We start from the raw sequence: 25514 nt of genomic DNA on the forward strand, positions 1-25514 counted from the left end.
GATCCCACGATTGGAAAGCTTAAGCAACTCCTATGAGCAGTACTCAAAGACACTCTCTTTACAACCAGATTATGGACAAACACCAATGGTCTGACACTCTCCCTGCCACCACTGCCCTTACTGCTAGCCTGGAGGCGCTCACTGCCCTCATCAAACAGAAATACCCTGTCAAATCTGACTGGAGCAAGATTGCTGCATGCAAGCAAAACCAGTCTGAATAACCATCTGATTACCTATCTAGATTGCAAGACTGTTTTACTAAATACTCTGGCATTGCTAACACTGGAGACCAAACACCTGCCCTTGTCTTGCATTTTGTTAATTGTCTCCTCCCTGAAATTTCAAACAATAGTCAAAACGTGCAGATTGTGTGGCAAGCCGAATCAATTGAAAAGTACTGCAAGCTGCACAACACTTTTATGACTAAATTAAAAGGCAGGAACAAGATGGTGTCACTTTATGGCATTACACATACAGCATGCTCAATAGAAAACTGCTCCACCCAACTCGGGACGTCCGGCTTATCAACACCAGCCAAGTATGCAAAACCCCCTCCTGCCCTCCTGCCCTCCTGTTACCCAAAACTACCAGCCTCAGCAGGCTAACACACACTCATTTTAGCCGGGCCAACAGCTTCAATCAGGCCAAATGTTTTACAGATACTTTAAGCAGACTGACCACCTTGTCCAACAATGCCTTACCAAACCTGCCAGACCACGGAAATATGGTCCCACTCCCAACAGAAATGATTTCATCATTCCCCCTGCCAACTCTGCTTTTTTCTCCACCTCCTCCACCCCTTCCTCCTCCTCCTCCAGTTTCTGGGGTAGAGGGGGTTACCAAGATATGCTTGTCTCATATGGACTGCAATGACATTGCCTGAAGGACCCTGCCATGCTGTTTGCTGCTTTCCTACCCCTGGACCAGTCCGGTCCTTATCTCCAGTGTAAGATTCAGGGACAAAAGGTCAATAGTTTGGTTGGCACCGGTGCCCGCCGGTCCACTTTAAGGGCTGCTGAATTCCTCATGTTACTGTTCCTGGTAAAATTATTAATGCTATTGGAATGTCTGGGGCAATGATCCCACACCAAATTGTTATACAACTTGTCTGTTTTAATTGGCCCCATTTCTAAACAACATGCTTTTCTCCTTAGCCCATGTTCACCTGCTAACTTGTTGGGTATTGATTTATTGTGCAAAATTAATTGTACCATTTATTGCTCTTCTGATGGTATTTATCTAGAGGTTCCACATAATGTCTCATTATGGGCTTCCCGTGCTTCCCGTGCTAATGATGTGGGACACATCATCTCTGGCAAACCAGTACACATCACCTTGAATCCGGAGATTCCTCTGCCACGAGTGCCACAGTACAGGACCTCACCCCAAGCAGAAGAAGGTATCAAGCCTCTTATTCAATCACTACTTGACCAAGGTATACTACACCACAAGCCCATGTAATACCCCCATACTCCCTCTGGCCAAAAAGGGAACAGACAAGTACCGTTTCACACACAACTTGAGAGCTCTCAATAAGGCTGTCATCCCTTCTCACCCAGTTGTGCCAGATCCTATCACTATCCTCTCATGCCTCCCTCCCAATGCCACCTTCTTTACATGCATTGATCTGGCATCAGCATTATATTCTTTCCCAATCCATGAAGACTCACAATACCTCATTGCCTTTGCATACAAACAGCGCCAGCTCACTTACAGATCCCTCCCCATGGGCTTTATTCACTCCCCCTCCCTCTTCTCCCAAATACTACAGGAAGACCTCCAAGATATCTCCTTCCCACAAGGCTCCACCATGCTGCAATATGTAGATGATCTCCTGATAGTGTTTCATTCCTTTGAGGCGTGCTGCGCTGACTCACACACTCTCCTCACTGCCTTGGCTGCCAAACAGCACAAGGTTAAAAAGTCCAAACTCCAGCTGTGCCTCCTCACCGTCCGTTACCTAGGACATGACATCTCCCACAGTGCTAGGCACCTTGCCCCCTCCCACGTTGCATGCATCCTGAAATGTCCCATTCCTGACACCAAGAGGCAACTGCGCTCTTTCTTTGGTATGACAACTTTTGCCGACCATTGATCCTTGATTATGCCTCCATTGTAGCACCCATGCTGAAGATGCTATTGGATTCTGCACCTGATAAACTCACATGGTCTCCAGAGTCTACCACAGCCTTCACCAAAAACAAAACTGTTGCACCTGCCCTCCCAGATTACTCCAAATTCTTTACTCTGTTCTGTGATGAGAAAGAGGGGTGTGCCTTAGACATACTCACACAGAATCATGGGGACCTACAACGCACTGTAGCCCACTTCAGTTCACAGTTAGACCCTGTAGCCACTGCCTTTCCCAAATGTCTAAGGGCGGTGGCTGCCGCCGCACTTTTCTCTCCAAAGCTGACAACATTGCACTGGCACGCCACATAAATGTGGCAGTGCCACACTCTGTATAAGCATTGCTGCTCAGAAGTAAAACACAACACCTATCAGCTGCACACCTCACCAAGTATGAGAAACTACTCCTCTCCAGCACCAATATCACCCTCATAAGATGTGCTCCTCTAAATTCTGCCTCCCTTTTACCCACTCCTGAGGTTGGTCAACCGCACGGTTGTCTTGCCGCAGTTGACATAGTATCCTCTCCACGACCCAACCTCAACGATGTCCCCCTCCCCAATACTGACCTAGTCCTGTATGTTGATGGGTTGTGTTTTAGGCACCCCACAGGAAATCTCCAGGCAGGCTTTGCAGTTTGTACCACCTTCGAGGCATTATAAGCTTTTCATCTCCCATCAGAAAAATCTGCAAAAGTTGCCGAGCTCATAGCCCTCACCAGGACCTGCACGATTGCCACACAACACACAGCCACTATATACATGGATTCCCGCTATGCCTTTGGTATCTCTCATGACTATGTGACTCTCTGGAAGCAGAGAGGTTATCTCACTTTCCGTGGTACTCCTATGCTCAATGGACCCTATGTTCAAGGACTACTTAATGCTATTTTGTTACCCACCGAGTTGCCATTGTTAAATGTAAGGCCCATACCCGGTGTTCAGACAGCATCTCCAAGGGAAATGCTTTGGCAGACCAGTATGTCAAAAATGCTGCCCTACATGGCCCTCAGGCTCCTGACTATGTGTCGCTGTTCCTCCTCTCATATGAGGACCCCCTAGCATCCTTTTCTGTTCTGGCGGACCTCCAAGAGGTGGTCCCTCAGAACAAGAAACATAGCTGGGAAGATAAAGGATGTATACGTTGCTCTGATCACCTATAGCGTGACAGCACGAGCCGGTTAGTGGCCCCACTCTCTCTGCTACCTTATGTAGTACGTGTTGCTCACTTTGTGTCACACTCCAGCAAAGGGAAGATGACAGCTGAGGTCCAAAGTTCGCTCCTAAATCCCCCTCCATTGCACAAAAGCACTCTGCTCACTGCACCACGTGCATGACATTTAACCCGGGAAAATCTGTCAAAACAACTGCTGGGGCACATAAACCACCCCACTGGCCTTTCGTGAACTTGCAAATTGATTTCATATCAATGCAGAAGTGTGCATCCTCTGAGTTTGTCTTGGTCATCATTGACACATTTTGTGGATGGATTGAGGCCCACCCCTGTAAATATGTAGATTCAATCACTGGAGCAAAAAGACTATTAAAAGAGTTTATCCCTCTCTTTGGCCCCCTAGTTTCCATAAACTCTGACAGAGGCACACACTTCACTGGCCAGATTGTACAGAACATTTGCAAGGCATTAGGTATCCTTCAACACTTGCACATCTCTCATCATCCACAGTCATCTGGATCTGTGGAACATCTAAATTTCAACCTGGAAAACTGCCTTGCCAAAGTTTGCCATGAGACAGGCCTCAGCTCGCCAGACGCCCACCCTGTGGTTATGATGGACATAAGAAACACTGTAAATAGAATGCATGGACTGTCGCCACATGAGAGTCTAATGGGCAGACCCATGAGGATACCTGTGGCTCCCCTGCTGTCCCCAGAACTGTGTAACTTGCAACTGAATGATGATCGTGTTGTGTCCTATTGCAAACAATTAATGCTTGTTGTCAGTCTCACTTCCAGCAGATCCAAGAAGGTCTTCCTTGACCACCTGAAGCACCGTGCCAAAGACTCCTGCCTGGAGACTTGGAGGTCTTGAAGGTCTAGCAGTGGAAATCATTGCTACACCCGAGATGGAAGGGCCCCTACCAGATTCAGTTGACAACCCACACCGCTGTTCTTTGCAGGAGACATGACACCAGGGTCCATGCTAGTCAGTGTGTAAAGACAGCACCACCAGCCAATGAAGATCCGCAGCCAAAAGACAAGGACAACGATGCCTCGCCACCAGCGACTCCGGAAACACCAACCCAGCTGCCACCTCCAGGAGTCCAGGAAAAAGACACCCCGCTGCAGCTGGCCACTGGGACCACGGAGGCCACACCCTTTGTTGCCCCCATCCGGCACTTCTAGATGACGACACTCTGATACCAGTCCAGATGTGTAATTTACAGAGTTCTGCCACCACCACTGGCAGGTAAAACACACTGACTTCCTGCTACACCTTCTGCCGGTGGCCCAATGCTCTCCAAACCTATTTGTTTGCTTCTTCTTGCAGCCATAATAAAGCTGCGCTAAATACATGAAAAGGTAGCGGGCACCCTACCTTGGATAGAACATGGCATGGCCACCTGCTCTGTGGTTTTTTCCCACTTTGCCCGCAGCCATCACTTTTTGCTCACTGTACTTTTCACAAAGGAGTAATAACGATTTGCATATCAGTCGTTGTTCCACGCACAAGGGCGTTGTTCCGCCTTGTTGGGCCTCATCAGTGAGGTGATGTGCCTCTCTGAGTACAGTGAGCAAGAGGTTCACGTCTGGGTTCCCCGAGGTAACTTAGAGTGACCAACCCCAACTTCCTTGCAAAAAATACAAGATAGAACATGACATGATAACCTGTTCTGTGTTTTTTTCCCACTTGGAGAGTCTGCAGCCATAGCTTTTTGCTCACTGTACTTTTCACAAAGGAGAAATATCCATTTGCATATCAGTCTTTGTCCTGCCCACAAGGGCAGCCCAGCACCGAAATGTCAGGCAAACCTCCTTTGAGCAAGAGTACCAACAGCAACCCCATACATGTGTTTCAGCCTTGTTGGGCCTCATCAGTGAGGTGGAGATGTGCCTCTCTGAGTACAGTGAGCAAGGAGTCCACCTCTGAGTTCCCCCAGGTAACTTAGGGTGACCAACTCCAAGTTCCTTGCAAAAACACAAGAAAAGGTAGCAGACACCCCTCCCTAGATAGAACATGTCATGCTAACCTGTTCTGTGATTTTTTACCACTTTGAGAGTCTGCAGCCATCACCTTTGATCACTGTACATTTCACAAAGGAGGAATATCCATTTGCATATCAGTCTTTGTCCCGCCCACAAGGGCAGTCCAGCACCGAAATGCCCGGCAAACCTGCTTTGAACAATAGTACCAACAGCAACCCATAGATGTGTTTCAGCCTTGTTGGGTCTCATCAGTGAGGTACAGATGTGCCTCTCTGAGTACAGTGAAAAAGTGGTCCACATCTGGGTTCCCTCAGGTAACTTAGGATGACCAACCCCAAGTTCCTTGCAAAAATACAAATAAACTGTTACGCTCCGGCAGCGCTGTTCTCGCCAGTCTCCCTCGGCAGTTACACCAGCTCACACCGTCCGGGGAAAGACATCGCTGTGGCAGCGTTATCGGTTTCCAGGGAGACTGTATGGACGTCGGCATCAGTATCGGCCGTGTCAGCTGACACGTGCATTACGCACTACGCGTACACCGATCCCCCGCCCCTTGCCTTCTTAATCCGGTTCCTCTCGGGGCTCGGTGCTGCTAATTGTAGTCTACACGTACTCTTACATGTTTAGCCCTTGAGCTAAATTCCTTCTTCAAACCTTCCAACTTAGTTTCCCTGGTTTTCGACTTTGCCTTCCACTCGGTCTGTTCACAGATTGCCCTGCTGATTTTGGTTCTACATGCTGTTACGACTCGGAACGTTTCCTGGAATGTTGACGGCTGTTAGAAGTCGTTTTCCTATGCTCTGTAGCTTTTTGGTTCCTTCCACAAGGGCTGCATTGAAACAATCATCGCCTGACACTAATTGCTTTCAGTAAGTGTGTCTTCATTTCTAGTTGTCATAATTTCCTGTGATTTGCTTGTTGGATAAACACTCCCGCTGTGAAGAAAATTACTTTCCTTGGACATTGTGCTGGATTTGTACTCTTATCTTGCAAGTGCAGTTCGGGACGCTTTCTAGTTACCTGCACCAACCCGTATCTAGTGCGTCCCTCGTGCCGTTCGGGTGTTTCCTCCCTCACTAACCTTCCTGTTTATTATTTTCTCCTGTTATTGTGTCCTTTTGAACTGGATTTCCCTCTTGGCTCCTCAACCATCTCCTTCCAGGTCAGTTGTGCATTCCCTAGGTGTTCAAGGGGAGTCGTTAACTCGGTAAGATAGTTCCTTATATACCTTTGCATTGTTCTTTTAGGCTCTGTATCTACTCTGCTATTCCAACCAACTTGTTATTCAGGTATTCATGAATAGTTGATTGTCTTACAATTATTATTCTTATCCTTACCGCTTATAACCCTTTCTGTGGTTTCTTTTCAGCTGTTGGTCTAGCGGTGTATGTGTCTACCCCGCTCTTTTATTTGATTGATACCTCTGTCTGTCTTATCAACACAGCAGAGGGATACATCATAGAAAAGAGCCCCTCTTTTGAGGAAGCCTGATTTAATAAAATCAGGGTAGCTGAGGTTGAGACTGGTTGCTCCAGAGTTCACCACTTCTGTCTTTGAGGTCCGGTTTCAATCTTCCAAATCTTGGTGTGGTGAGTAACATAAACTATCAGGCGCCCCTCCCTAGATAGATATAATAAAGCTACGTACCTGTAGTATAGGCACAAGTGCCCACCAGTACAAAAGGTCTGGGGACCAGAAAAGTGAGCCAGGCGCCTCAGCCATTGCCTTTGCTTTTTCGTTGTCTCCTTCACCACAGATCAGCTCCACCGGACCCATGTGGCGTGTCAGGTTCTTCCTAGCTTGTCTGTATCGATGCTCTTTGTGATCCCTTCCCTTATTTGTTGTGCAGGGACATCCTGGTACTGCCACCTCCACCGCTACAGAGCTGCCGGCCTGGAGACATTTGCAGCAGGGCAATCCTTATCTTCCTTCTCCATGCCTGACCAAGCATTGACCCTGCTGGCTTCCTGAACTTTGCCACCTGCTATCACTGGCTTCCCAGGTCCAGAGATCACTGAAATTGCTTGGAACATTTGGGCACAAGACCCAAATCTGGGTAGAGCTGGACTGCGCAAGCTAGAAATACAATTGTCTGATATTTACAGAATAATGACTGATGATATGCCTATCTTGCCTTAATGTCCTACCAATAATTACTGCTCAATACACACAGTCACAAGCTACAGAGCAAAACATCCCGTGGACCAGATACTGCCCCGACTGGTGGGTCAGACTTCTTATTATCTTATTATGATAAGTGTGCTTGATCTGCTTGCCACTGGTGCAGTGCCATTTATCTTACAATCTTGGACCCTGCTCTTTGTCTCACTACCAACTTCTTTCCATGCCATATTTCTATATATACTGCTGTAATATATGCTGACCCAGCTGGGAAATTCCTGAACAATGCTACCACAGGCACTGTCATTACTTCTCCCGATACATAGCAAACATGTTGCCATTCCTCCTTGTTTTGTTAATGGAACTGTTGCCTCTCACTTCAGCAATCCTACACCCAGACAATAACACATTCCCCAATTTCTCATGGGCCTTTGCTGAGCTAATGAATGCATCTGAATGTTACGTATGTTCACACACCCCAACACTCGCCAGTGGAGGAATTCTTTTTATTCCTATCCCCTTTGATCTGGCTGAATGGTGTTACTTCCTGAATTTGACTGACTCCCATTGTCCGACATTAGAATACTCACTGCCCCGGGTACACATCTACCCATCCTTCAGCAATACCATCCCTCCCACAATTCCAACAGCCTATGTTCCTACCGCACTTATCTCTTTCACTGATAATGGAATTAAACCATGGGATCCACACGATATAGCTACTTATTTTCCTGTGGCGCAAATATCTCCCTCCACCGCCACAACAATATCACGCTCCCTCCCGGTCACACTAACACGTTGATGTCTGGCAACAATCATGGTGCACTCTATACATACAGAGGAACGTATTTCCATTGTGGCTCTACCATCCACCAGTGGCTGCCCGCTAATTGGTCTGGTACTTGCACCATCAGGTACATACGTCCTGTAATGAGACATACACCTCATTTGTCCAAACATCAGCAGACACCATAATGTATCAAAAGAAATGCTTGGGAATGGTTCAAGGACCTCTAAGGTTTCATGGTTCCTAGCATAGGGACCACCATAAGCAGAGCTGACGGAGCTGACCTACATGCACTCTCCCTACTGCTTTAACAAGTTGCGAAAGACACTGTCAAAGGATACACTATTATGAGTGCCAAACAGGTAGCACTCAGAACAATGGTCCTCCAGGATAGACTGACCCTAGATTACCTCCTAGCTGCTCAAGGAGGGACATGCAAAATTATGGGGCAAGAATGCTGCACCTGGGTACCTGATAACTACTTCTAGTTACATGAAGTGATAAAGCACCTCCAGGGGATTGGTACCACCTTGCACAAGATTAATCAAGGCTATGATACATCCCTTTTCACTTGGCTTCAAAACACTTTTGTGTCACTGAGATCCTCGATTTTACATGGTGTATTAATAATTGTTGTCATAATTGTTGCCTTTGCTATGATTATTCTCATTATTCAATGCCTGCTTTCATGCTGTGAAAAACAGACATCTCACTTACCTGCTGCAGCTCAACTACTACCTCTAGAAGTTGACACAACCCCGAAGCAAGGGGACAAAGTAAATAAAAAAATTATAGATGTTCTAGGTGAACTGTCTGGTGCAGGGATAGAAAAATTATTGTGGGATAACCGGTTGGGCCCATAATGTCCACGCCTGGGACAGCATCCCTTCTTTGACTCCCTACATAGATACCCACCCATGCCTCCCCGTCACAACCCACACCCATATGCTCCCAATGGCTATTGCTGTCCCTGGTGCCAGAAGTGGGATGCGTCTCAACCATCGTTCCCTGACAATTGCAAATTGGAAATGAGCGTAATGTTATTCGAAGAGCCCCAAAAATATATTCAATACAAGGCGCCAAGTGGTCTTACCCTGTTTCAGGGATGACCAAACGGGGGGTTGATGTGACAGGATTGCCCTGCTGCTATACATTACAGTAATCACGCTTATACATTAGGCCAGGAAATATACATTAGGCCTTGCCATATACATTAGGCCTTGCCAGATACATGAGGCCTTACTCTCTCCACTTGGTCTCAGCCTCAGCTGCACCCGGCTCTTCTGCCTTGCCCACACCACTCCTTAGCCCTGCGAGGCTCGCATCCAGTGTCTCCCTGCAAGACACCTCAGTGACCATACCCCAGAGCCTCTCTATAGCTGTGCACAATATCACCTTATAAGGAATATAAGAGTGTTGACACAAAAGCTGCTTACTGTTATTTCAACATAATGTACTCTACATGGAACTGCAAGGCTCTAGAACAACAAGCTGCTTTCTGCTATTACAAAATGTCTACAAACGTCATAGAATCATTAGGAAACTGTAACAATTTACTAGTGATGATGCTTATGCTAGAGCGCTCCGTTTGGCAACTCATCCACTCACTTGTCCTTATCTCTCTGTGTTACAATTGGTTTATTCTACTTTCCAATAAGAAAACTTTGATTTATCTATCAGCCTCCTGAATCTTACTTCTTGCTGCGGGGTCCTGAGGGTGGACCTGCCCCCCTGCCCCCTTGAGGGGCAAGCTGGACCAGTTATCCATCACTACATTACTTCTGACGATCTATGAAAGTCTCGTCAAAACAGGTCCACCCCTGTTCCTCCAAAACTATCAAGGACCACATCGACTCCTTGGCTCCTGCCCTTGCTGACTTCTGCAATCACTCCTTCGCCTCTGGAGTCTTCCCATCCCCTCTCAAGCACTCCCTTGTGCACCCCCTTCCTAAGAAACCCTCTTCCGGCCCCTCCTGCCCTGCTAACTATCGCCCAATCTCTATCACTCCCTTCCTGGGCAAACTCCTGGAGAAACTGGCCATCTCCCAGCTTAATCTCCATGCTGAACCTGTTGGTAGTCTTCATGACCATCAGCCTGGCTTCAGAGCTGCCAGAAGCACGGAAACTGCTCTCCTGAACATCCGTGAGGACCTGCTCTCGAATCTTGACTCTAACACTCCATGTGTTCTCATTTTGCTTGATCTCTCTTCTGCCTTTGACACCGTCAACCATACCATCCTGCTCAACCGTCTCCGTGATAACCTGGGTGTCACTGGTCAGGCTCTGGCGTGGCTGTCCTCTTTCCACTCCATTCGACCCTCCCAGGTCCAACTGGGGTCTTTCCTCTCTGACATCTTTTTCTCTACCTGTCCCCCAGGGATCTAACCTCTCTCTTCTTGGCTGTTTAACCAGTATCCGGCACTCCTTGCCCACCGCATCTCTCTGCCCCAACTTTCAGTGCTATGCGGATGATACCCAGCTCATTTTCAGGCTACCCTCAGCCTCTTCTTCTCCTTCCCTCATCTCTGACTGTCTTTCTGCTATCCAGGAATGGTGTGCCGCCAACGACCTCTGCCTTAATGCCAGTAAGACTGAGATTCTACTCATCGGCACACCCACTCCCTCCTTCCCTGCAGCTCTCTGGCCGGCCTCTCTTGGCCCTCTTCCTGCTCCTACCTGCAAGGCAAAAAACCTGGGGGTCATCTTCGACTCCACACTCTCCTTCTCTCCTCACATATCCAACATCTCTAAGAAGTCACACTAACAGCTCCACCTCCTCCGAGGTATCCTTCCTTTACTCTCCTTCCCCCAGAAGCTCACTGTCTCTAGAGCCCTGGTTCTCTCGAAGCTGGACTACTGTAACATCATCTATCTAAATCTGCCTGCCTCTACTCTCCGCCCTTTGCAACTCATCCAGAACAGGACTGCAAGACTTGTCCTTGACCTCAAGCCCAGGGACCGTATCTCTCCAGGACTTAAATCACGACACTGGCTCCCAGTGACTGCGAGGATCAAGTTCAAAACCCTCTGCATTGTCCACAAGGCCTTCTGGGGCCTTGGGCCAAAATACCTTCAACTCTCTCTTCCTAAATATCTTCCTTCTCGAGCTCTTCGCTCATCCGCCTCCAACTCCCTCAGGGTCAGCCGCTTCTCCAAACAACGAGTTTGGGGCAGATCTCTCTCCGCTGCAGGGGCCTCCCTCTGGAACAGCCTTCCTGCCTCCCTGAAACTTGAAGAGAACCATCTCCGGTTCCGGAAGCACCTCAAAACCTTCCTCTTTGCCTCCGCTTTCTCTCCCCCTCTCCCCTGCTAAACTTCTGAAACTGCACTGAATCTGCAACTAGGCCACTCACTGTTCTCGGTCCTTGGCCCAGCCACTCTCCCCTGCACTGCCTCCCTGGCTACCCCCTGCACTGCGGGACTGGGTCTGTATCCCTACAGCCCCCCTTCCCAGCACTTGTCTGCACTTATCTCTTACTTGCCACTAGCTGGCCCTTGTTATTTATCCTGTATGCTATTAAACATGTACTGCACTCTCCCCTCTCCACTTCCCCCTTGCACTTTCCCTTCCCCTCTACCCTTGCACTTGCGCGATCTGAATGACACCTGGCCTAGTAGGATTGCTGTCTGTCTCCCCTTGTTCCCCCCCGCCTCGTCGCGCCTTGAAACACTTGTGTATAGGCGCGTTACAAATGCCATATCATATCATATCATACATTACATACAAAGTTCTGTGTGAGGATCCCCCCCACCTGGGTAGGAAAGGTCAGTGAGTAACATATCTTATCTTTTACAAGACAGTTCAAAAATGTTCAATAATCCTCTACTTTCTTTTGAAAGGTTCTACCACCCCAAAGTACCTGGGAGGCCACATGAGAACAGGATCCAAGACGAATATGGGACCCCTGGATGACTCCTGAGGCTAGAAGATGCTCTTCTGCACCACAGTACCTTTGGTGCCTTGACATTCAAAGTGACAGAGATTCTCAATTTCACTCGATTCCCCTTGAGGATGGAACCCTCCTTGGAAGAAAGAGCCACTGGGATGCTGAGTCCAAGAGGGAAAATGGAATCAAAGAATGTCTGAAGTGCAGCAGTTTTGCTCTTCGCAGTGCTCTCCGTTGGTTGACGGCTTCTCCGACTATAGAAGTCCTGGGAGGATGAAACTTGCTGTGTGCTCCTCAAAGGCTTGGCAGAGTAAGACCCCTGCAGACCTTTGATGACTTCTGGCCACGACTAGCGCAGTGGTCACTTTTGGTGTTGGGTTTTGGGATTTTGTGGTTTTCCAGCTTTCGGTTCTTCGGTGCTGCAGCTGCAGCAAAGACCTCTGAATGGCTTCTGTTGAACCTGGACTTGACTACTGGAGTGGACCATGGACCAACAGGACATCTTTGTTGGATTCTGGTAGTGGGAAACCCACTGGCAGACCTTCCTCTGCACTCAGTGACCCTGGACCTTCTCCGGCAGGAGAAAAGTTGTCAGTGATGATCGCAAAGATGTCCCTTGAAGTATTCTCTTGCAGTTTGGAACTTTCGCAGCTCCAAAGGCCATGCAGAACCATGCCAGGGTACCCACTCTTCTGGGCGCTATGATTCAATGGGCTTCCAGGGGTCACAAACATGGGTGACACCAATAACTTCTTCACTCGAGATGTCCGGGTACTCCTCTTCTGGATTCACGAAGACCCCTTCTCCAGGACCGCATGCACACAGGACTGGCTTCCAGGGTACTTCTGATGAAGTCAAAAAAGATAGCAGGCACCCCTCTCTAGAAAGAACATGGCATGATAACCTGTTCTGTGGTTTTTCCCACTTTGAGAGTCCACAGCCATCGCTTTTTGCTCACTGTAGTTTTCACAAAGGAGGAATATCCATTTGCACATCAGTCTTTGTCCCAGCCACAAGGGCAGTCGAGCACCGAAATGCCAGGCAAACGCCCTTTTAACAAGAGTACCAACAGCAATCCCAGACACGTGCCCCTCGTAGCTCGGGGAGAGGTCTCCTATCTAGGTCCTCTCTTGGATCAGTCCTTGAATTGGCACATCAGCCTTTGGATTTTGATGAAGAGTAGCAGCCGCGATCTTCCTCCTCCAGCTTGACTCCATGGATCAGCTTCGGTTTCGACATGTCGCCCTCATCATGTCAAAAATTGACTATGCAAACAGCCTGTACCTCGGAATACCTGAATACCTCCTGAAGAAACTACAACGGATCCAAAATACAGTAGCTAGACTACTCCTCAAACTGTCCAGAAGAGTCCACATCAACCCTGTCCTAAAAACACCACACTGGCTCCCAGTAAAACATCTTATCACCTTCAAAACAATGTGCATAACACACCGGGCAATCTGCGGACAAGGAGCTGAATTCCTACAAAAGAAAATAACAATCTACAAACCAACGAGACCCCTCAGGTCAAGCAACGAAATCCGCCTGGAATTAAAATCATACATTAAGAAAACATTTGGACGCACCGCCTTCTCCCACTTAGCCGCAAAAACCTGGAACAACATCCCAAAAGAAATAAGAAACACCAAAGATCACCTAGAATTCAGGAATTACTAAACCGGAAAGGACACTGACAAGCTCCCAGGACCGACTGAGAAGCACTGACGGCACCTGGACGGGTGATGCAGGGCAGAGTGGAACACAGGCGACACCCAGGGAGACGGAGTCAACATCCCCAGCCAACCCTAAACCAACATCTTCAACCACCCCTAGCTGCTACTAAATGCCACTGGGTTGTTGAACTGTCGAGACTAACTGAGTTGTGGACACTGGCAGGTGCGCTAGCCATATAAGTGGGAGTGAGGAACATGTGGGGTTGTTGAGGAGGCTGGCAGAGATGGCAGCGAGATGTGAAAGGGCCCCGAATTCAGAACGGGCCCAGACCTAACCAGAGGCATAGGGTGCACACGCCTCCCATCTGTGAGAGATTACGCAAGCCCAACTCTCCAATTCAGGATAGAGATAAACCAAACACAACCACAAACCAAAGCACAACAAACTGCACAAACTTCACTACACTGCAACAACAAAACATAAAACATAGACTTGCACAACAGTACACGACAACTATCGGCCACAAACACCCAGGCCCAACCAACGGACCCACCGGGCTGAGGCCGCCAACAGCACATCACTGCACTGTTGCACTTTTTCCATCCTCCCCCCACTAACTCACCCTCCCTCCCTCTTTCAGAACCGCCAGAGCGCCAGGGGACCACGCGGTACAAATTTCCTTTAACATTAACATTAACATTCTGAACAAATTGGTGAATGCAGGGACCAAAGTTATACATATTTGTTCCCCATTCACTCAGACTGAACCAGGCTCAGTCAAACAATCATGTAGAAGGGCATTCATGCAGGCAATTAACCAATTAGACTTGCAGGTATTTAGGTCATTCACTCCACTCAAACACCAATAACACAGAATGTGGATTGGAGTAAGCACCCAGCCTTTCAGAGCCCTACACTGCATTCATACCAGTTGCAGTCAGGGCTGTCTCAGGCATTGTGTCACACACAGAAACCAGACACCCACAACACAGAATGTGAGTTGACTCCCAACTCAATTCACACAGGTCCCAGCCCAAGGGTGTACCCACAACACACAGTCCCTGGGAAGGCTCCAGTCAGTCTGACAGGAGGCGGCCCCAGAGCCATATATGGTATTACCACCCAACGGCCAGTCAGGGGCAAGGGACAGAGTCAAGGCTTCCAAGGACTTTGGGAAACAAGGTTAAAAGGCAGTAGAAACCAAGAGGCCACAATGGCCATCTTGCCTTTATTCAGGAATCCATGGATTCCTGTGGCAGGGCCTGGGTGTCCCAAAAATGGAGGACACTCAGAGCCACTGGTAAGTCAGTATGTAGCTGCCACCAGCCCATACTCTGCTCTGTGGGCAACACAAAGGTACCCAAAAACACACATAAGAGGTACAAGGGTGTGCCCCAACCCATGGGTCCATAAGGGAATCCCATGGGTGTTGTTCACCAAAAGGAAAACATTAAGAGCTACACTGCAAGAGGTCCAGGCTGGATCTCAGTAGCAGAAAACAAAAAGAAAACATGCACAGAGAAGTGGTAGGACAAGGGCTAGGAGGCCCTGTCCCCCCAAAAGGCATTTCATGCATCACAATTAGTTTCAACACAAAAGGGCCACTGAGTTTTTAATTGTCACTAGGGGCCTTCGTAGAAGGGCCAGGGTGAAAGAACCACAATGTACCTTGTGCTGTAGGAGTTCTTGGTGCTCAACAGGGTTGAATCAGTTTCAGGGTGCTTTGCAGCATCTGCAACAGAGTTCTAGACGGGAGACAGCTGCAGGTATCAACCGGCAGGCAGTTCAGCACGCGAAGCTGGACAGACGGCTGCAGGCTGGCCTACACAGCAGCTCTGGGTCAGGAATCATTGTCCTAGTGCTGGTAGGCTGTTCGGAAGCACTTTTCAAAGCTTCTCGGATGGCTTTAGTGACTGTGATGTAACAACAGTCAGCAGTGCAGTTGGTTGCAGCTCAAGTGGCACAACTGGCTGAAAATGCCCTTTAAGGCAGACATTGGTAGGTGCTTGCCGATGCACTCCTAGCTTTTTCACTGGGGTTGTGTTGTCCTATAAGGCGGACAGCCCAAAGCTGAGTGGAGTGTTGCAAGCAGCTGCCTTGTCCTTGGATAGGTTCAGAGACTCTCTGGCACTTCCCACCTAGGAGGCTTGCTGCAGAGGCTAGCAGGGCATACTGTATGCTGGCTAGGTACCGGTTCTGGAGCTGCTGTAAGGTCCTCTGGATTTGGTATCTCCCAATGTTCCCTGGGAGATGTTTAGGGGAGGGATCTTGTTCCCTTTTGGAGGTCCTGGCCTTCCTTCAGTGCCGGAAGATGGAAGGGAGACAGTACCATCAGCCAGGGTCCAATGATGAGTTCCTCTTGCTACTCATTGCAAAGCCTTCAGATGATCTGTCGAAAGAGGGGCTCAGCCCTCTTTTTTTTAAATTAGTTTATTTATAGGTCAGCGCACAGGTGATCATATACATTAACAACCGAATGGAACACAAATCTCGGCATGTGGAAACAACATTTCCCTCATCCCTCCCCTATTGCCCCATGGGTCAGGTTTTACTCTCAGTCCAACTGGGCTAGACTGTGTGACGGTTGTTCGTTGTTCGAGTACAGGGCCCTTGCGATTAGGCACAGCTTGTAAGTCAGAGCCGGGTAGTTCTGATCATACTCCAAAAGCGGCGCTCAAATGTTCGCAAAGCGGTGAAGGGTGCCCGCCTTGGCTGCAGTAACCTTCTCGGCTATCAAGATGTCCCAAAGCTTAATCCACCAGAGTGTCATCAGGGGGCCTTCAGTGGACTTCTGGCTCAGCCCTCTTTTAAAGCCAAATGGGCCGCACTGATTGGTGTAGGCTAAGCCTACCTTAATGAATAAATCCTGTGTCCCCACCAAAAATCTCCTGTATGTGTGAGGTCATAACCTCTTTTAAATTATTATCTCCTTGTACTCGCCGCTTGTCGGCTGGAAGGTGCCTGGCTTCCTGTTCAGACATGCTGCATTGCGGTCTGTTTTCATTGTTTACTCCCCCTTAGTGGGAGGGGTTTGGCTAGTGCGATATGTGCATTTATAATGAAGGGTTGGACTGGAAGCACAGCGGACGGGGCGCAGTGTATGCCTTGCGCACCAAAGTTGCGCCAAAGTTCAGCCTGTTTGTGCTCATCCGTGCGCAGACCATGCCTTTGGATCCCCTCAGTTTTATGCCCTACCCAATACTATGTCCTGCAACATATCCCACTCAGACCTGCTGAATATAGCTCCTAGCACTACTATTTTTCCACCAGGGTTTAGTATGGCTTCGCTGAGTACGTCACATATGTGTGGAGCACGGTATCCATCCCTGACTTGTTTTTTACTTAATGCACGCTCCCTGGTAGCCCATGCCCAGGATTGTAATAATCTCATAGATGATCATAAACCAGACTTGCTTTGTATTTGCGAAACCTGGCTCTGTGAACATTCTGAACCTTCGGTCATACAAGCTTTGCCTCCAGGTTATGACATTCAACGTTGCGACCGCTTATCCACCCATCCAAGGGGGGGTATTTCAGTGATGTTTAAAACTTCTTTAAAAATTACTCCTATAGTGACTGAATAAAATATTAAAATGGAATCTCTACAGGTCCGCATTCAAGCGTCTGCATCTACTACTATGTATGCTTTGCTGGTCTATCGCCGTCCTGGAGTTTTGCTATGACTTCCCAGTCTTTGTTTCTGAACTCCAGCAGAAATATTGTAATCTATTCCTCACTAGCGACTTTAATCTTCCAGCTAATAAGCTTAGTGAGCTCATGCTATGTCACATTTTGGCATCCATGCTGGATTTTGGTCTAGCTCAACAGGTTACGTATCCGACTCATCAGCTGGTAATACCCTTGATTTTATCTTTGCCCAGGTAACTGATATCTCTGTTTTTCCGGCTCTTCCTATTATTTGGTCCGACCATTACGTTGTACCATTCTCAGTTTGGTTATAGAACCTTCCTTCATCGCTGCCTGGACAGCCAACTTGAGGCGAAGTGGGCATTCTGTCTCTCATTAGGATTTAGGAATACATATTGCCTCTCATTGTGCTCTGCTCGACTCCTGCAATTTAACCGCTGTTGCATTTATTGATGCAGGTAATTCTATTGCTCCTCTTAAATGCTGCATGTCAAAAAATCATTTGTCAGAACCGTGGGTCACTGATGATCTTAAATCCCTTAGACTATCTCGCAGGCAGGCAGAAAGGAACTGGAGAATTAGTTGTAGGTGAGCTGATGAAGTTCTCCTTTGTCAAGCCACAGTTGAATACCAGTAGGCCATCCTCTCTGCTAAGCAACTCTTCTTTAGCAGGAAGGTAGGAAGTGCCATTAACCAACCTAAGGCTCTATTCAGTTTAGTCCAGTCTCTGTCCTCCCCTGCTCAGTCACATTCCAGCATCATCCCGTCACAGGATGTATGTGATTCTTTGTCAACATTTTTGATGAAAAGATTGCTACCATTCAGAGTAAGATCATTGGTTCCTGTTCTCATCTTCCCATACTCATTTCACCCTCTATAAACATCAGTTCAAACTCGGTTTGGTCCACTTTTCTGACCTTCTCCTCTTGAGAAATTCTGTCTGCTGTTAATAAACGTAAATCTGCTTCTCCTTTGAATCCTATTCCTTTCTCTATTCTTAAACATATTTCAGCTGATATTATTTCCTAGGTCACAGTAGGAGTGAACAACTGTTTTCCTCAGGTCATAATCCCAATGACCTGAAGCATGCGCTAGTGATCCGTCTTTTAAAAAAGCCTTCTATGGATCCTGCAGCTTTGTCCAATTTCCGTCCATTTCCACTTCTTTCGTTCTCTATGAAACTGTTCGAATGTCCGGTCTCTACTCTATTGGGTTCTTTTCTTGAATCTGCTCTCTTTTTTGATCCCTTTCGGTCTGTTTTTTTCGCCCCGGTAAGGGCACTGACTCTGTTCTTGTCTCAGAGGTGGATGACCTTGCCCACCTTCTGGAACAGAGTGGTGTGGGGGCGCTGATCTTATTAGATCTTTCAGCAGCATTTGACACCATGGACCACCTCAACCTGGTTGCCCGATTGTCTTCTGCGCAGGCCTTTCTGCCAGGTGCTTACCTGGTTCTCTTCTTTTATCTCTGGTTGCACTCAATCTATTTTTCTTTCTCCCTTTTCCTCTAAACAAGTGCCTCTGTCGTGCGTAGTCCCTCAAGGCTCTGCTGTGTCACCTATCTTGTTTAACATATACATCCGGCTGCTTCTTCGTCTCATACATTCCCACGGCTTCCTCCGCTATTCCTATGCCGACGATACGCAGATTATTTTACATCTTGATCTGTCTTGGTCTGATATGGCTGATCGGCTTAGGGATTGCTTTGCGACCATGGGTGGATGGAGGACCAGGAACTGGCTGAAACTGAACGGGTGGCTGGTTGTTGGCTCTGCTTTCCTTCTTTTGTTCTGGACTCCTGACTTCTGGCCTGCTAGTTTTGGACCTTGTCCAATAAGGGCTACTCCAGTGAAAGATCTGGGTTTTAAAATCTCAGCATCTTTGTCAGTGTCTGATCAGGTGGCATCCATCTGTCAAGTCGGCCACTTTAAGTTAAGGACCCTTGGTAAGGTTCTGCCGTACATTCCTTCTCAATTTCATGCTCCTGTTGTCTCTGCCTTGGTAATGAGCAGAATCGACTATTGGAACGCCCTTTATTTGGCTCAACGTGCACACTTAATTCACCGACTTCAGCTCTTGCAGAATATGCCTGCAAGAGCTGTGCTTCACCCTCCTTTTGGCTCTCACATGACCCCCTGTTTACGTCAGCTACATTGGCTCCCTGTTGGAAAGCGTGCGGCATTCGAATCTTTGAGCATTGTCCATAGAGCTTTCTACAAACTGGGGACTCAATATCTTCAGGAAGATTTCTGTCCCTACGTTGCCTCTAGAGGAATTTGCTCTCAATCTCAATCATTGTTAACAATTCAAGTCCCCTGGATAAAATATTCCCGGATGGTGGACGCACGTTCTCCGTTGCTGCAGCGAAATCTTGGCATTCTCTTCCATTTGCCCTCCGGATTATGGATAACCAATTCTCCTTTTGTCACTCCTTGTAGACTCTTCTTTTCTAACTCAAATCTGGCTGTGCCTTTGCTGGTTACCTTGGTCCCTTTAGTGCCCAGGGGCCCAAGGGTGGCTGTTGCACTTTACAAATTCTGCGAACATAACATAACCAAAGTGCTTTGCAACAGAAAGGGGTGAAACATGTACTACTAAGTCCCACTCATCTTCCTGTCTGCAGTGGTTCAAAGGGTGGCTCTCGTTAATGGAGCTCTCTGTAGTTCCTGATTAAAGCGGCAGGTCTCCGTTGAAGCTGCAGCGAGACCAGGCTTTGTGTCTCTGTCAATCCACACACTCGTACCTTCTGAATGGGGTCTCCCTGCAGGGATGACTACTGTAATGCACACAGTCTCAGACATGACATTTCACTGTCAATCGATAATGAGGGCAGGAGTTTGTCTTGAGTTTACACAGTGCATATGAAAGGGTTTGAGGTTTCCTGTCTCCTTTGTTAGCCTATGCAGCCAGGCCCCATTTGGGCCTATTTGAAGTACACGCTAGTTGTATGTTAATTATGTTAATCGCTGCCACCAGCTGCAGGGCTACAAAAAGGAAAGAGTGGATCCATGGAGATTTTGTTAGTTAATTTAGCTGGCCATGACAGGGGGAAGGTTTGGCCAGTGTCGATAAAAACGATAGTCTTTTATTGTAATTGGGTACACCTATTTTCCTTGTCAACCCCAGACTTCCCTAAAGGAAAGGGGTGTCCTTGTCTAAAAACAAAATTCCTAACTGTCACCATTCTTTACGCAGAAGGGTACTGAATGTAACTGAAGGGGTGATGAATGTAACTGAAGTCAGGGTGTATGGTGCTGGAAACTGAAGTGTGTTGCTAAATGAAACAACGTATAGTTCCAAATTGCAAATGCACACTGTTCCTTGAGAGTGAGAAGGTGACCCAGAAAGAAGAGAAATGTTGTATTGCTCCAAGATGAAGAAGGAAGAAGGGTTTTATCAATCCAAAGTATTATCACAAGTCTGATGTGCTTTCAAAACTGCTATCATTTTAAGTGAGCAGGGAAAGTAAATATACAAAACACTACATGTGTGAAATTGTTTCTGAAAATAGAAAAAAGTTGCATTTGATTTAAATCTAAACTTTATCAAGGAATGCTAATGTTCACGATCTTGTAATGTTCCAACGTACGGTTTAATTTTGACATTCCGTGGTATTTTCTGGGACAGGAGGGGTGAACTGTTTATTTGGCCTGTGTTCCATGTACATGAGGCCCAAAAGAGAAATCCCCAAAAAGTGAGTTTTTGTATTGAAGCTTTATTTTGTGCCACAGGAAGGTGGTGTGTGCTCGGCGCAGCATTGACCATATGCAATTGACCTGTGCACACAGTAAGGGGCTGAGCCCTCTGCTCGTGTTGCTTCTTATTCTTTTTCCCATCTTGCGCCTTAGTTTCATTTTGTATTTTACCTCTGCCACCTCAAGGCTTTGTTAGTTTTTCCTTCCCCACCACCCGTTGAGTCTCCTCCCACTCCCTCCCTCTGCCCACCCTGTTCCTGATTGGGCACTGGCCGTTCATGTCTTGCCTATTTGTGTTACCCCTTTGTGCTTGGTGCAGCGTTGCCCATCTGTAGATGGCCCAAGCACACAGTAAGGGTCTGAGCGCTTTGCTCTGGTCATGTTGCTTCCTATGCTTTTTCCCATCTTGAGCCTTGGTTTCATTTTGTATTCCACCTCTGCCGCCTTGCAGCTTAATTCATTTTATCTTTCCCCACCCGCCTTAAGCCTCCTCTTTGTCCCTCCCCTCCTCGGCCCGCCCCTGATTGGCCACTAGGCCCTATTTGGTTTTAGCACTCAGGGCAGCCCCACTGCCCATTGAAACCCCCTGTGGATAAGGGCCCCGAGGCAAAGGGCAGTTCCCCCAGTTGCAGCTCCATAGGGTGTTTGGCGGTGTTCGCTAAAGGAGTATGCAGCGCAGCTATAAACCAGCAGCGGCTGACATGTAAGAAAAGTGCAGGCAGTGGGAACAGCCATTAATTCTCCCTATTTATCTGTCCCTGTTCCCTTAATACTATCTTATTTTGCAGTCTGCTGCACCTGGCAGTTGTATGTCTTCCATATCTGGCATTGGTGTACTGTAATAATTAGCCTATGGGGCTAGTTCCCTAGGAAAGTTGAATCTGTGTGTTCTGTGTTCTTGTAATTGCTGCTGTGTTAAAAATTGGACTTGTCCCCCTTCTCTAGGGAAGTCAAATCTGTGTGTTCTTTGTGAGAAACTCACTGTGACACAAGTAAGACAGACACAAATTATCACAGTTCAAGGGTGTTTACTGAAGAATGAAAATTAGTGTACGGGTTGATAAAACGCCTACTCTAAACCTATATCTAAGATGGGGACAGATGTTGACCATCAAATGAAAAATAAGGCGGTCCTGGTGGTGTTGTGTCAATATAAAAGGGCCTATACTAAGAAACCTATTACCAAACCATACAACTATTACAGAAAAGAGTTCTCAAGAAAAGAAAGAAGTGTTCTCAAATAATAAGTCAGGATGCAGTGGTTTGGGTCTCCCGTGCCCATGTTTTAGCACAGGGTACGATGGGAGCTGGTGGAGCACAATACAGTCTCAGGCTTTTCTAGCACGGGATGACAGTTCCAATGGCAGACAGTCTGCAGCATCCCCAACACGAGACGATGGTTCCAAATGCAAGACAGTCTTGTTTCCTAAGAAAGTCTCTTGCCTTTGGGGCCTGATGGGCTTAAGCAATAAAACAAATGTTCCTTTAACAAATGAAAGTGTGTTTCCTCTACTTAATGTGGGTGACAGTTTCACCCCTTGCTCCCCCTCTTCTGGGCTGACACATCTTCATATCGTTATTTACGATTTCAATAGGGTGAAGACTTCACTCCTGGGTCTCCTTCTTCTGGGCTGACCCTTTCTCAATTAGTGTTTCTTTACAGTATTTCTTTACTTCTCATATTCTTTTTCTTTAAACTTTGGATGATAGCTTAACTCCTCGGATCTCCCTTGCTCGGGCTCAGCTCATTCTTCACTGCCATTGTTGAGTTTAGCTTCACCCCGGATCTCCCTCGTCCAGGCTTGGACCATTCTTAACACTCTGTTTTCCCTGGACATTTGACTCCGTCCATCTCTTTCAGAATCCCTCCTCTGAGTTCACTATAACCTTCGCAAAACTTTCTTCTTTGGGGTGATGACTTTTCACCCTTGGATCCCCCTCTGCCGGGCTGCGACCCTTCTCGATTCTTAGCCTTCCTTCCCTAGGTTTACTATGGCTCTCGAGCAGGGCGATAGTAGCTCAACCTCTGGTTCTCCCTCTTCTGGGCTGACCCATCTTTGCTGTTAATGTTCCCTTTTGTTACTTTTATACAGTTCACGGGTTTCGGTATTCACTTGCCTCACAATCATGCCAATTCAGTCTTTCGAATGTACAAGTCTTTTGCTCGACCCTCACATATGACCACTTTGCATTCCTTTGGCGGCCTTTCTATAACCTTCTGATTTCTGTAGTATCTCAATATGGGTCTCGACCAAAGTCTCTCGAGTTAGCACCCATGTAGTGCCGCTTTTCCATCTGTAGCTGGTCTCCCCCTTACACTTTCCACAGATTCTTTAAAGTTCGTTAGGCTTGGTTCAAAACTTGCCACTTTGAGATTCTCACTCAACACAGCCCGGTGCTTATTGATTCTCCCATCGACTCACCAGCTGTGATGAACAGCATGGCTTTTGGCTTCTCTGGAGTCAAGGCCAGTACCATGGGCACGGGAGTCTCCTCTGCTCCACTTTATCAGCAGAGGCATGCCCCATGTACTGTTGACATCTGCGGCAGGAAACTTGCTCTATTGTACGCGGTCTCAGATTCCTTTCCATAAAGGTTCCACAGGCCTGGGATGATAAAGGCAAGGTCCCTTCTCTCCTCGCCACACTCTCACCTCCCGCCACCTTTTTCCGCTTCCTATTAGCTCCCTCCTCGTGCTGCCTATCATATCCACCTTGCTTGTACTGTGCTTGTCGGCTCCACCTTTTATCTGTGTAGGGAAGGGAGAGGGCAGTCAGGTGTATGTGATTGAAGTCAATTGCTTGACTTTGCCTGACCCTGGTATTGGGACACGTCAAGTAAATGGCTCTACTGTGAGTCCGTTGTCTGTTGTTTTTTGCGAAAGTGTTTGTGTCGGAAAAGGGGAGAGATTGAATTTCCAGATTTCGTCTCGGGGCAGAAGGACAAGAGGTGTTATATTGAATAAAGGCCTTTGTATTCAGGCTTGTGGGGATCTCAGAAGGATAGGTAGCAGTTGACCAAGAGTTTCGAAATTGATATTCAGAGGAACATGAATGTTGGGGTTTGTGAAATGAACTCAAAGGATTCTGGGACCGGTAGTGATATGTCGGGGCAGATGGGATATTTGTAAAAGAGTAGTCCAAAGGATGGGGAGAAAAATGGTTGGGCATTTTCGGGTAGAAAATGGGAAAGCAGGGTTTCTGGGAGATGTGATTTTCCACTTTAATAGGATTTGTGTGCCTAGAGAATTTCCCGCATGGGAGGAGTTGGTAAATTCTGATACAGGAGACTTTATGGGAGAAAGAGAGCCAGATGTAGTATAGCCCACAAGGTCTCTGGGAACTCACCCTCCTCATCTACAGCATATTGCGACTCACCTAGGGTATTCTCCCCAGCACAATCTCGGGTTCCCCTACCCAGGTTATCCTCCCCCACTGGTCCACCCCCAGGAACTGGATCCAACAGCGATGGCCGTGTCCTGCCCACCTGACTAAGGGTTTCTTGAGGCTGTATAGGGAGAATACCCTCAGGGTTCTCACATCTTGCAGTTGCTGGTGTGTTCAAAATTAGTTTTTTCCCCTTCTCTAGGAAAGTCGAACCTGTGTGTTCTTGCATTTGCTGCTCTGTTAAGAATTATCCTTTTGCCCCTTCTCTAGGAAAGTCACATCTGTGTCTTCTTGCATTTGCTACTGTGTTAAAAATTAGATTTTTCCCCTTCTCTACAAAAGTCAAATCTGTGTATTCTTGCATCTGCTGGTGTATTAAAAATGTGTCTTATTCCTCTTCTCTAGGAAAGTTGAATCTGTGTGTTCTTGCATTTGCTGGTATGTTAAAATTAGACCTTTTCCCTTTCTCTACGAAAGTCGAGTCTGTATGTTCTTGCATTTGCTGGTGTGTTTAATATTGGGCTTTTTCCTCTTTTAGGTTTTTTCCCCCCTGTCCATAAAACTCGCTCTTGGCTTTGTGCTTTCTGCTGTATGCTGTAACCTAGGCCTTTTTCCCTCCCTAGACACCTGCCCCTAGATTGTCGCATTGCTGTGTGGTTGTACTTGATGTCATGCTCTGCAGTTCCTCCCTCTCTCCCTTTCTTCCCCCTTCCTTCTCTCTGCACTCTCCCTCAATGGTGTTCTCAATCTCCCCTATCATCTCTAATTGCTATTCTATCACGTATCCTATCCCTCTGTCGAAGTCTGGAAGGAAAAAGTTCAAAAAGGATGTGGTCTGTAATCCAGGTCTGCCCATCGCTGACACCTATGTCAACGCCTCTTCCAGGCAGACTTTCACTGATATCCTCTTTATCGTTCATTCTCCTGATGGTTGGATCCCTCTTATGTTCTCTGTGCCCTCCCCTTTCCCTTCTTCTCCAATTAATGGTGGCACTCTGAGACCCCTACCGGCCCATGAAGTCG

Source organism: Ambystoma mexicanum, chromosome 4q, assembly GCF_040938575.1.
Source record: "Ambystoma mexicanum isolate Mex_15411 chromosome 4q, UKY_AmexF1_1, whole genome shotgun sequence".
Classification (NCBI taxonomy): domain Eukaryota; kingdom Metazoa; phylum Chordata; class Amphibia; order Caudata; family Ambystomatidae; genus Ambystoma; species Ambystoma mexicanum.